The sequence below is a fragment of the Eubalaena glacialis genome, chromosome 13 (genome assembly GCF_028564815.1).
Source record: "Eubalaena glacialis isolate mEubGla1 chromosome 13, mEubGla1.1.hap2.+ XY, whole genome shotgun sequence".
Taxonomy (NCBI): domain Eukaryota; kingdom Metazoa; phylum Chordata; class Mammalia; order Artiodactyla; family Balaenidae; genus Eubalaena; species Eubalaena glacialis.
The window spans coordinates 15,434,842-15,445,738 of NC_083728.1; the positions used below are offsets into that span (position 1 = coordinate 15,434,842).

At 41.2% G+C, this 10,897-nt stretch overlaps 1 pseudogene; it reads right to left on the bottom strand.

Moving 5' to 3' along the window:
- Positions 1-9,878: 9,878 nt before the first annotated feature.
- LOC133103329 (GTP-binding nuclear protein Ran-like) lies at positions 9,879-10,897 on the bottom strand (annotated as a pseudogene).

The following is a 10,897-nucleotide window of genomic DNA, read 5'->3' on the forward strand; positions in this document are numbered from 1 at the left end:
GGGGAGATTGATTTGGGGCTCAGATGCTTTGCTCCTTGGGGGGAACCTCTGTAATTGTGATTATCCTCCTGTTTGTGGGTTGCCTACCTGGCAGTGTGGGTCTTGACTATACCGTGACTCCGCCCCTCCTACCCATCTCATTGTGGTTCCTCCTTTCATCGTGGAAAATCTTTTCTGCTAATCTTTAGGCCATTCTCAGAGATAGTCGCTCAGTAAATAGTTGTGATTTTGGTGTGCCAGTGGGAGGAGATGAGCTCATGGTCTTCCTATTCTGCCACCTTGGCCACACCCTCCCCAAGCATTCACTCTCATTTGTGACGACCAAATATCCCCAGATATTGACATGTGTCCTCTGGGGGAAAAATGGCCCCTGGTTGAGAACTTAGATCCTAACTGATGTGCTGCCTCTTCGTGGTGAGATGTGTAAAGAAAAGATCTGTTTCCTAGACTTCTGATTTGTGTTGTGGTTAGCATGCACCTGGAACCTCATAAGACACTAGAATGGAGGAAGAGAATTCCCTGGAAGGAAATAGGCTGCTACTAGGAAAGAGAAAGGGATACTAAACAGCTTGCTTGAAGTCCTTAGGGCCATAAAGATCCCTGTTAAGAGCCTTTCACATTTTATGGGTCCAAGTCATAGATGGCTGATGCAGGAGAAACTTTCATTCTAAGAAGTAATGTCAGGGAATTCCCTGGTGGTCCAGTGGGTAAGACTCTGCGCTCCCAATGCAGGGGGCCCGGGTTTGATCCCTGGTCGGGAAACTAGATCCTGCATGCATGCTGCAACTAAAAGTCCGCGTGACACAATGAAGATCCCGTGTGCTGCAACTAAGACCCGGTGCAGCCAAAATAAATAAGTAAATAATAAATAAATAAACATTAAAAAAAAAAGGAAGTTATGTCAGGGACTTCCTTGAGGGTCCAGTGGTGAAGACTCCACGCTTCCACTGCAGGGGGCATGGGTTCGATCCCTGGTTGGGGAAACTAAGATCCCACATAACACGTGGCCAGAAGAAAAAAACAAAGAAAGAAAAGAAGTTATGTCAGCTAGATCTCCTTTCCTGACAGCTTCCTGATTTTTCACAGGTTAGTACTTGTGAAATGAGAATATACATGGCCAAGTGGTCTTTTTTTTTTTTTTTTTTTTTTTGTGGGAATTCCCCCAAGGGGTCTTGTTAACATGCAAATTCCACTGTTCTCAGCTGGGGCCCAGGGTCTGCATTTCTAACAAGCTCCCAGGGAGTGCTGGTGCTGCTGGCTTTTTTTTTTAAATTGTCCTTCTTATATTCTTTTTTTGCCCCACCCATTTAATTAAAAAAATTCACAAAAGTCATTCTTTGGAATACCAGAATATAGTTCTGAGAGACTTTCAAGGAAATGATACTTGAGTCTTTATATAACACTGTGTTTCACAATAGTCAGAGGGAGGAAAGTCTTCAGAATCCATGAATGGGCACCAGGTAGGTTATAACCATGATGTCAGGCCTGGAACAATATTTATTTATTTATTTATTTATTTATTTATTTATTTATTTATGTATGTATGTATGTATGTATGAATGACTGTGTTGGGTCTTCGTTTCTGTGCGAGGGCTTTCTCTAGTTGTGGCAAGTGGGGGCCACTCTTCATCGCGGTGCACGGGCCTCTCACTATCGCGGCCTCTCTTGTTGCGGAGCACAGGCTCCAGACGCGCAGGCTCAGTAATTGTGGCTCACGGGCCCAGCTGCTCCGCGGCATGTGGGATCTTCCCAGACCAGGGCTCGAACCCGTGTCCCCTGCATTGGCAGGCAGATTCTCAACCACTGCGCCACCAGGGAAACCCTGGAACAATATTTTATATGGACTCAGAACTGTTGGGATGCTAGACTCTGACTCAACACCCAGAGGCTACTTTTTTGTTTCATTTGTTCTTTTCTGCACAGGATTAATTCCTGGGTGAGAGGCTATGGTGACATCTCTAACCTATGCTTTCTTCCAACTGCTGAGGTTTCTCCAATGCTGTTCCCATAGTCCAGAGGCAGGGGTTCAGCACATTCACATGTGGCTTTACCCTAAGCTATAGTTCCCCCTACTGTTTATGGCCCGTAGCATATTGACCTACTCTACTCATATCTCTGAACTCATTTGTGAGGCTGGGTCCTTGATGAGACTATGAATAAGGCAGTTAGGGCAAAGGGGAATGATCCTCTATACTCTGACTGTAGAGGTTCAGCTTGGTTTAAGACTTGTACTTCCCAGCTGTAAAGTCACAATTTCTGTATTGCTGGCCCTTGGGGCACCAGAGATATTTCCCTAGCATATGAGCATTGTTGGGGGTTGGATGCTCATTGATTGGGGGCAGAGGAAATAATTTAATGATGATTGTTTTTGTGCCACTTACATGGAAATCCACTGGGGTCAGTGACAAAATACAGAAGCAAACTCAGTTTTGGAAGGTCATGCCAAGGAGATAGCAACAATGATTGCCTTTATACAGACTGACTCATTACATGGCTAGGTTGGTACCTCGGAGAGGTCACTTGTTTATGTTGGAGAAATCTAGGATGGGAGAGATGAGTGAATTTAGATCAGGGCTGACATACAGGAATTTTTCATTTAAAATTTTATATATCTAATCAACATGAAAGACAAAGCTGGGCAAGGAAATTAGTAACAATTCTGAATTCAAAAACCTTCAAGCAATATAGTCCAATTTATTTACTCAGAATAATTTGGGCATAATTCTTCATGAAGAATATTTCTTTTTCCTTGTTTCTTCCTTCTGTCGTATTAAGCTAATTTTCCTTAACTTCTGTCACTGTTAACAAATAAACAAATTTAGTGATTCATACAGTCATTGGAAGAATCAATAGGTCCTTTACACGTTAGCAGAACTTCATAGCTGTTTTTAATACTAATAATCTCTCCTGATCCATACATCTATCCTTAAAATATTAGTGAGCAAATCTAGTGCTAGACCCTGAGGAGAGACAAGTTAATACAGTGATGTTTCTGCTCTTGAGCATGTCTATAGTTTAGCCATTCACTATAGATATCGAACCGTGGTATTTGTCTTCGCCTACTCTCCACACTCCCATAACTTCTCTTTTAACTGTGCAACCATATGGTGTTGGACAGGATCTCCAAGACCTGAGGCCATCATGGTAGTAGTGACATGCTGGGGGAAGAACTCAGAGGGTCTGGATCTATGTCATTTTTCTAAGTGAGCTTAGCAAGTCATGAACTTCTCTGGGCCTCAATTTTGACAATTTCAAAAGAGTTTCGTTGGACTAAATGACTTGAGACATTGAAATTTGTGCCTATGACTGACTGTCCCCAACCCAAGTATAATGTCTTGTCACCTTGCTCCATTTCTCCTGACCTCTCACTCGATTTTTCTGGAAAAACCATAGTTCCAGGACTTCCCTGGTGGCACAGTGGTTAAGACTGTGTGCTCCCAGTGCAGGGGGGAGTTTGATCCCTGATCAGGGAACTAGATCCCACACGCATGACGCAACTAAGAGTTCGTATGCCACAACTAAGGGGCTGGCGAGCTGCAACTAAGGAGCCTGCCTGCTGCAATTAAGATGCAGCTCAACCAAATAAATAAATAAATAAATAAATAAGTAAATAAAATAAATATATATATAAAAAAAAGATGTGTGAGTGGTCCAAAAATGGTGTATACTGTTAGTAAGGAGACTGATGAGTATACACCAAGCTTTAACATGCAGGCTGGTAAATGCCAAAACACAGTTACCCAGCAAGAAGTGCCTTCCAACTTCCTTCCTGATCCAAAAATCTGAGGTCTCGGGACTTCCCTGGTGGTCCAGTGGGTAAGACTCTGCGCTCCCAATGCAGGGGGCCCGGGTTTGATCCCTGGTCAAGGAACTAGATCCCACATGCATGCTGCAACTAAGAGTTCACATGCCACAACTAAGGAGCCAGTGAGCCGCAACTAAGGAGCCCTCCAGCTGCAACTGAGACCCAGCAGAACCAAATAAATAAATTAATTTAAAAAACCCCCCACAAACCATGGTTCCTAGTATTTGGTGTCGTTGGAATTGAAGGAGGGGGTGGCTGAGAGATCTACCTTTCAGGAAGACAAAATTTTTCACAGAGATATTTTTGTTTAAAGTTGTTTCTGTTGCCTCCGCAGCCAGTGAACACGAAGGGCTCGCACATGTATGTCAAGGTGTTGTAGTAGTATCTGGTCAAAGTTAACTTACAGGTGCCGGCCATTGGAGGGTAGTTGCAGACATCTGCGCAGGGGAATGCCAGAGTCAGGTTATCTTTTCTATGGCCAAGTTGGCATTCTTCTCCTCACGGACTCAGCCTACTAATGCTCATCAACCCACAGGAATCTGCCTGATCCTTGAACACTGGGAGATTTCCTTGAGCATAAATTTCACTGTGTATGTGATATGGGGCAATGATTCTAGTTGGAGCCTGGGTCTGTGACTCAGATACACAGCTGGAGAAGGACAGTAAGGTAGCTCTACTACCTTAGAGATGAAAGCAGGAAAGACCTGAGGCTTTCTCCATTTATCACAGTACTCCTTCTGGATTTTAAATCTGTCTCACTTCCTGATTCTCCACATGCTTTCCCATGTCACCAGAGGTGAACATCTCATCTGCTCCCCCAGGGACAGAGGTCAGAGCCCTGACTTTCATCTCCATAGTGTCTCTGCAAACATGCAAGCTAAAAAGGCCTTTGACCCTCTCCATCTACTCCAGAAGGGTAGGCTTAAAATGCCCAGTCTGGCAGAAGATGTTCCTCTCCTCCACCAGAGTCTGTGCCCTCCTCCATCCAGCCTCCCTTTTGGCCTACCCATTCACACTCACCTTGTCTCACTGAGACCATGGAGATCAGTGGTTAGAGCAGGAGCAATGATGACCATATTGGAGACAAAGAAGGAGTTAATATCAGTTTTCTGGAAGTTCAACTACAGCCCTTATCCACAATGAGGAATTTGCTCTGTTTACCCTGAGTATTTCATGCATGTCCATCAGAATGTGAATCGAGCAAATTAATTTAAACAAGTAGAATGTGAGTGCCCTAAGTCTGTGAATGATAGCTTCTGCTTCCCTGTATCTGTGGAATATAACACAGTGGTCCTGTACGTATGTGTTAAATAGAATTGAAACTCACCTAGTACACACACATACACACACACACACTCTCACTCTCACACACATATATCCCACCAATAAAGGAATTTCCTGGACACTCCAGATATCGACCCAATTTTCATAATCTCCACTCCTCTTACACTGAAATCTCTTGGAAAAAACTTAAGTCGATTGTATTTTCTGTCTTCCTCCTTCTCCCGTCCTCAGGCAGAACTCAGTGTAACTCCCAAAATCAGATGCTCTAGAGCCATACGGTTTGAGATAGAAGGAGGACTTGATTCCTGCTTATTGGCAGCAACAACCTCTGGGCTGCCTAGACCCCCTTCTCCTTCACAGTGTCCTCCTGGGTGTCCCCTCCTATTTTGCCTTACTTCCAAGATGTCCACTTTCACACAATTGTCTTCTGAGAGCTGGAGGAAAGATGAAACCTGAAGGTGTATGGAGGGCCATGGAAAAGATGAGGCACAGAGAAAAGTGAATCCATTCAGACTTCATGGTGTTGCCGATAGTAGATAGGAGAGTCCTGGACTGGGCTGATATTATATACTGCGGGCAGAGCTCCTTCTCTTGAGAGGAGTTGAACCCATCTCTCTGATTCCATCTCCTCGGGGCCCATGCCTGGGCAGGGTTTTGGTGCATCCAGAATTAGCCTAGTGGGCAGGACAGTAAGTGCTTGGGTACCCAGCCATGTAGCTTGCAAGGTCACGGTTTGTCAAAGCTCTGTGGTGAACCTCAGCCTCCCCATCTCACCTCCACATCAAGGGATCATGATGACTCATGGCTCAGGACGTCAGCATCACATCAATATCTCAATAATGAACAGTTGTAAATGAATTATTTTCCGTGCTTTAATATATAAATATAAACATTGGAAAATCAGTTAATGTAGCCTTGAACTTAAACTGGAAGGAAAATAGCAAAATAAATATAAAATAAGATATTGATGAGGATAGTAATTGAAATAAATGAATTAGAGAAAAAGAAACACTACAACTGCCAAAAAAAGAGAAAAGTTTGTACTTTAAACGCACCATCAAAATGACAAAACTTTGACAAGCATGGTTAAGAAAAACAGAGAAGAAATAAACATCTTCAATAAAAAGAATGTGAAAAGGATAGAACTCAAACATGGAGGAGATGAAAAATTTACTAGGAAATATTTTGTGTGTGTTTTTATGGTTAAAAGTATAAAAATCTCCATAAAATGAAATTACTCAAATGGACTCAATACATAGCAAAATGCCTAACTTCATTTGTAAACATGCATGCAGTTTAAATAAATGCCGATTTTACTGGTGAGATGAATGATTATACTGGTAAGTTTGATCAAACATTTGTTAATCATTTTCTGTATCTTTTAAACCCCTTACTAGAAAAATATTTTAAAATTACAGAAAAATAAAAAGGTATCTATCCCTCTCAATTTCTTTTTTAAATAAATGTCTTTATTTTTATTTATTTTATTTAAAAAATTTTTAATATTTGAAATCTATAGATGGTTTATTTTATTTTATTTTTTGGCCATGCCAGGCAGCATGCGGGATCTTAGTTCCCAGACCAGGGATCGAACCCGTGCCCCCTGCATTAGGAGCGTGGAGTCTTAACCACTGGACCGCCAGCCCCTCCCTATCAACTTCTTTATTGACTTGGAGAAAGTAAGGAAAGTCACTTCTCTCAATCCCTCCCTTCAATCTCCAACTTTTCCCCATATGCTTAGAAACCTATTTCTAGGTTTCAGTGTTCTTCGCTCCTCCAAAAGCTAGAATCACCATTTTGAGGGTAAATTATGTTTTAGTCGTCTACTACCCATGCCTCCCAAGGTGGGAACAAATCAGTCAGTATATATTATACAGGAAATGGAATGCCAATTAATTCATTAAGTGGGTTTCATTAAGAGAGCTTCTATCTTAGTTTAAAAAAACCAAAGACATAATCGAAATCATGCTATGCAGATGCATCTGGGACTTTTTTTTTTTTTTAATTTATTTATTTTTGGCTGCGTTGGGTCTTCATTGCGCTGCGCGGGCTTTTCATTGCGGTGGCTTCTCCTGTTGCGGAGCCCGGGCTCTAAGCCTGCGGGCTTCAGTAGTTGTGGCTCGCGGGTTCTAGAGTGCAGGCTCACTAATTGTGGCGCATGGGATTAGTTGCCCCACGGCATGTGGGATCTTCCCAGACCAGGGCTCGAACCCGTGTCCCCTGCATTGGCAGGCAGATTCTTAACCACTACGCCACCAGGGAAGCCCTGGGACTTACTTTTATCCCTTAACATTATATTGCTGAGCTTTTAAAATAGCTACATGGATTACATCAATGTATCATAATTTGATTTTTTGGTATTAATGGCCAATTAGATAGTTTTTTAAGATTTTATCGAAATATAGTTGATTTATAACGTGGTGTTAATTTCTGCTGTACAGCAAAGTGATTCAGTTATATATATATATATGTATATATATGTGTGTGTATATATAAATATTCTTTTTCATATTCTTCTTTTTTCTTTTTGGCTGTGTGGCACGGCACGTGGGATCTTAGTTCCCTGACCAGGGATCGAACCCACGCCCCCTGTATTGGAAGGCGGATTCTTAACCACTGGACCACCAGGGAATTCCCTCATATTCTTTTCCATTATGGTTTATCACGGGATATTGAATGTAGTTCCCTCTGCTATACAGTAGGACCTTGTTGTTTACCCATCCTATATATAAGTTTACATCTGCTAATCCCAAATTCCCAGTCCTTCCCCCCCCCGCCCCCCACACCCCTTGGCAACCACAGGTCTGTTCTCTATGCCTGTGAGTCTGTTTCTATTTTGTAGATATGTTCATTTGTCTTGTTTTATTAATAGATTCCACATATAAGTGATATCATATGTTATTTGTCTGTCTCTCTCTCTTTTTTTTTTGACCGTGCCATGCAGCATGCAGGATCTTCCCCTGACCAGGGATTGAACTCATGCCCCCTGCATTGGGAGTGTAGAGTCTTAACTACTGGACCACCAGGGAAGTCCTGTCTTTCTCTTTCGGACTTACTTCACTTAGTATGACAATCTCTAGGTCCATCCATGTTGCTGCAAATGGCATTATTTCATTCTTTTTTATGGCTGAGTAATATTCCATTGTATATATGTACCACACCTTCTTTATCCATTCATCTGTCAATGGACATTTAGGTTGTTTCCATGTCTTGGCTATGTAAATAGTGCTGCTATGAACATAGTAGATTTTTTCTGATAAATAATTACAAATAATGCTGTAGTGAATATTCTCGAACATGGATCTTTATGTACAATTATTTCTATGACATAAATTTTTAGAGGTGAGCTTTGGGGTCAAAAGCATGTATTATACATTATAAAATTCAGCAGATATTACCCAGTTCATCACAGCCTTGCCAACGCTCATTTATCTGTAAATTTAAAGGGTGAAAAATGGCAGACCTAACTTATATTTCCCTGACTACTAGTGGGGATGAGATTATTTTAGCATGGTTATTGACATTTTGAATTTGTGAATTGCCTTGCCTCTTCTTACACTTTGGTTATTTTTATCTTGGGATATCTTTTTTCTTACTGATTTATGAGAGTACTTTATAAATTATGAGTCTTAATTTGCTGTAAGTGTTTTCTCCCAGGGTATTATTTGCCCTCTCATCCTGTTGTGGTTTCTTCAGTTGTGTACTTTTAATGTTTATATAATTATATACATATAGTTATATGATGAAATCTGTCATTCATAAATACATGAACACACAAACAAACATAGGGGCTTCTGAGTTTTCTGTCTTAGAAAGTCCTCTATCACTCCAAATTTAGAAAAATGTTTTCATATATTTTCTTTTATTAGTTTATCATTTTATTTTTTTTACATTTACAACCTGAATATATTTGATATTTATTTTTGTATAAATGTGTGGAGTAGGGATCTAATTTGACTACCGTATCAAATGAACAGCAAATTGTCTGATCATTTATTGTAGGATATATAAAATTTCCCTTGATTTGAAATGCTACTTCATCATTTTCTCAATTATACTTGGATCACTTTCTGGATTTTCTATCTCATTTATCTATGAATGTTTTTATTCCTGTACAACTACCACACTGCTTTTAAAAAATTGCGATATAATTTACATACTCACAAATTTAAGAGTTTTTAGCACAGTCACAAATTGTGCAACCGTCACCACTATTTAATTCCAGAACATTTTCACCACCCCAGAAAGAAAACTCATACACCATTCTCCCATTGCCCTAGCCCCTGGCAACCACTAATCTACTTTCTGTCACTATAAATTTGCCTTGTCTGTATATTTCACATAAATGGAATCGTACAATTTAGGGACTTTTGTGTCTGGATCCTTTCACTTAATCTTTCCTTTCCCGTTCTCTCTCTCTTTCTTTTTTAAAAAAGATATTTGAAATAAAACTTTATTCTGATTCTAAACGAAAGGGAGGAATGAGAGTAACAAGATTTCACCACTGAATATTGTGATGTGATAGTAGCAATCTTCTATTCGACACTAAAGGAATAAACAGCTGCATTCTAAAACAGCTAAATATGCAGGTCCAAAAAAAAAAGAAGGTATTTTTAAAACTGCCACATTCACTCTGAAGCCTGTCCTTCTCCTTCAGCACCCCAAAGGTTAAGCACATATCCTGCTCAACTTATATAATAATAAAGTGGCAAACATGCTGCACCACTGACATCATAGGACAGTTGCCTGTAAAACTAGACTTCTGACATTGTTCTCCAGACTCATTTTCTCACAGGTCGTCATCCTCATTTGGGTGAACAGTTGTCTGAGCAACCTCTCAGTCATGCTCATGTTACACAGCCAAAGCCAGGTGCATGACAGTCTGGTAGGGCAAGAGTAGGCATGCAACAAACTCCAAGTTAGGGTCTCTAATTAATTTTCTAGCCAGCCAGAGGAAGGGCTTTTCAAAGTTGAATTTACTTAGGACAGAAATTTCACAGTACTGAAATTTCTTTTTTTTAAAAAATATTTATTTATTTATTTGGCTGCATTGGGTCTTCGCTGCTGCGCACAGGCTTTCTCTAGTTGCAGTGAGCAGGGGGCTACTCTTTGTTGCGGTGCGTGGGCTTCTCATTGCGGTGGCTTCTCTTGCTGCGGAGCACGGGCTCTAAGTGCGTGGGCTTCAGTAGTTGCGGCACGTGGGCTCAGTAGTTGTGGCTGGCGGACTCTAGAGCGCATGCTCAGTAGTTGTGGCGCACGGGCTTAGTTGCTCTGCGGCCTGTGGGATCTTCCTGGACCAGGGCTCGAACCCGTGTCCCCTGCATTGGCAGGCAGATTCTTAACCACTGCACTGCCAGGGAAGTCCCTGAAGATTCTTTTTTAGTGGAAGACAATTTTGTCTTACCTTTCCTGTCCTTAATATCCACTTTGTTGCCATACAGCACAGTGGGGGTGTTTTACATACTCCTACGAGATCTCCATGCCAGTTAAGCACATTCTTGTAAGTAACTCTTGATGTTACATCCAACATTATAATGCACACTGGGCTTAGATATAATAGCCATCTCTCAGTCCACCAAATTTCTTCTGACCAACTGACCATACATTGAACTTAATAGATCCTCTGCTGGTATGGAACACAAGGGGATGGACGCCAACACCCGAAGTAGCTACATACTTCTTCTCAAATTCACCAGTCAAATGATGTTTCATGAAAATAGTTTTTCCAGTAACACCATCACCAACAAGTATAAGTTTGAACTGAACTTGGGGTTCTCCTTGGGTAGTCATTGTGATATTTCTTCCAGA